Source organism: Propithecus coquereli, unplaced genomic scaffold, assembly GCF_000956105.1.
Source record: "Propithecus coquereli isolate 6110/MARCELLA unplaced genomic scaffold, Pcoq_1.0 Scaffold72, whole genome shotgun sequence".
NCBI classification, from domain to species: domain Eukaryota; kingdom Metazoa; phylum Chordata; class Mammalia; order Primates; family Indriidae; genus Propithecus; species Propithecus coquereli.
In genome coordinates, this window is record NW_012153285.1 from 1025750 (window position 1) to 1028464 (window position 2715).

The following is a 2715-nucleotide window of genomic DNA, read 5'->3' on the forward strand; positions in this document are numbered from 1 at the left end:
TGCCGAAAGGATTGATTCAAATAATTTCTCTCTGAACACATCCTCAAGGAATCCCTGGGGTGGTGGTAATGGGAGTGCTAGAGGAGGGGTGTTCTCTCATTGCCTTACTTCTTCTCTGACTGCTATCATTCTATTGTTCACAATGCACAATTGCTGGCTGGGTCTCTGTCTGAACTATTCATGTCTTCTGACCATCAAGCTCCATCAGACTGTTTGACCTCCTCTAGGTCCTCACACTCCGCTGCTGTCTTTCTGTGTCTCTCTCTCTCTGTCCCTATGTCTCTTTGAGTCTCTCTCTCTCTCTCTTTCTCTTTCCCTCTTTCCTCCTTCCCTCCCTCAAGTTCTTTTTTAATTCCTTTTATTTTTTATTTGGCCAGTTGCTTTATAAAAAGTTTGCTGCAGAAGACTTATGGAGTCTTTATAGATGGACATTCTCTTTTTCAGAGAGGTGGCTGACATTTTTGCTTTTGCTACTGTTCTACTCAATCAAGCCTCCTTGACCATTTTCCACATCCCAGAGGGCAATTGGTTTTCACTTCAGTTTGGTTTTCTATCAATACACACCTCCATCAATACATCTGTACGTGATGGAAACCGATGCTATAGCCATGGCTTGGTTTCTCACACTCCTTTTAGGGCCTGAGCATGCTAAGCAATGTGGAAGAGCATCTGTTTCTTTCAGTTCATGCCTGACAGTTGGGCAGTTACAGCACCTCAAAGTCCTCTAGAGGGCAGTGTTGCTTAATTCCAAATGTCCACCTGACAGTCCGGGATCTTTGAATGCAAAACACTGGCGCAATAATTGTCAAGACAAAATTCTCCCAGAAGTTTCCTTGGAAATGGAAGTAATTCAACACAATGTTTAAGGGGCGGGCGTGGAAATTTTTCTGTGAAAAAATTACCTCTTTTTTAACATGACAAGGATAAATGAAACCTTGAGGTTAAAGTTTTCTCTCTTGCCAATTTGGTTACATCGTCTGCTAGGTTCTCCTCACAAAATCAAGCTCTCTCCATATGATTCCCATAGAGGCTCAGTCCCCTCCTCCTCTGTCCAGATAACACGTATGCATCCTTCATATTTCATAACTCCATGCGGGAGCCTACATGCCCTTTTCTTCCCTGACCACTCTTCACCTACCCCAACAAATGATGAACAAATTCTCATAGAAAACAAGGATCATGAAACTGAAAGAATTGTTTCTGGCAAAGAAAGAATAGGAAAGAAGGCATTTTAATACATTTTTTATGATGATCTTATACATTTTAGGAAACAAATTGGAAATACTTCAGACTGATGCTTGAGACTAAGATTGAAAATAGATGAGGTTTTCTTGTGTCCTTCTGGGACCAAAAAATAAAACAAAATAAAATCAGATTAATCCACTGTCTAATAAAATCTTTTATATGGTTTCTAAATCTAAATATGAAGAAGGTTTCTATGTAGTTGGATGGTGCTCTTGAATAGCAGAAATTCTTTTTTTATTTTTTTGAGACAGTCTCACTCTGTTGCCCAGCCTAGAGCAATCCTCCTGCCTCAGCCTCCCAAGTAGCTGGGACTATAGGTGCATCACCACGCCCAGGTATTTTTTTCTATTTTTGGTAGAGATGGGGTCTCGCTCTTGCTCAGGCTGGTCTTGAATCCCTGACTTCAAGAGATCCTCCTGTCTCAGCCTCCCTGAGTGCTAGGATTACAGGTGTGAGCCACTGTGCCCAGCCACCAGAAATTCTTGAACGAGTGGGAAATCTATTTTCACTCTTGTTAATATTTATTATTTTGTAATATTACATCTATTATAGTGGTGTTACATTGAGATAATAAAATCATATTCTGATTCTAGAACCCACCAAGAGTGGATTGTACTGTTCTTTGCACATAGTCCTTTTAGTAAATCTTTGGTCAATTAAGTTGACCTAAGTTTAATTGCTTAATAAATGTAGGTATTACATAAAATGTAGATTGATTGAAGAAAATGAAGAAATTGCTTGGATCATAATTTGAGTGAAGCAAGCATGAATTCTCTCTTTTTAACCTCTTCTTTTAGTGACAGATGATGAGCAAGCATGAGTTCTGAAGAGCAGGTGTCTATGCAGTCCAAATATCAGGATAAAATGCACTAGTTTATTGTTCAAGTTGCAAATTTGCCTAAATAATCATTGAGAAACACATATAAATTGGCAGATTGTTAAAAATGGGTTTATATCAAGAATTTTTTTTCCTTTTCTGATAAATGCATCTGTGTAAAATAACTATAAAGTATACTTTGGAAGAACTGTCAAAATAAAGCCAGTGTTTTTTGTTACTTAATGAGGTTAGCATAAAGATATCTCATTTTTAAGAAAAAAACTTGTTTTCTACATTTTATTTATAAACTTTTAGATGTTCTAGTGTTTTGAAGATTAAATAATGTTAGTCTTAATATCAAAAAACTCAACCATTCTTTTCTTTTATTTCCTATTTAATTTGCATACATTTTCAGGTTTACTCCTTATTTTGACCTAAATGGATTATATATGATAAATATTATAATTCCGCATATGGGAAACATACAATGAAATATTTCACCACTGAAAAACAAATCATATTAACACAATTGGAAATCTAGGATTCATATACTCATTCATATTTCCATTTTTTAGACCATATGTCCAAGTCAAACAAAAATATACAGATGATCTCTAAGCAAAACGTTTTATTTGGAAATATATACATATATA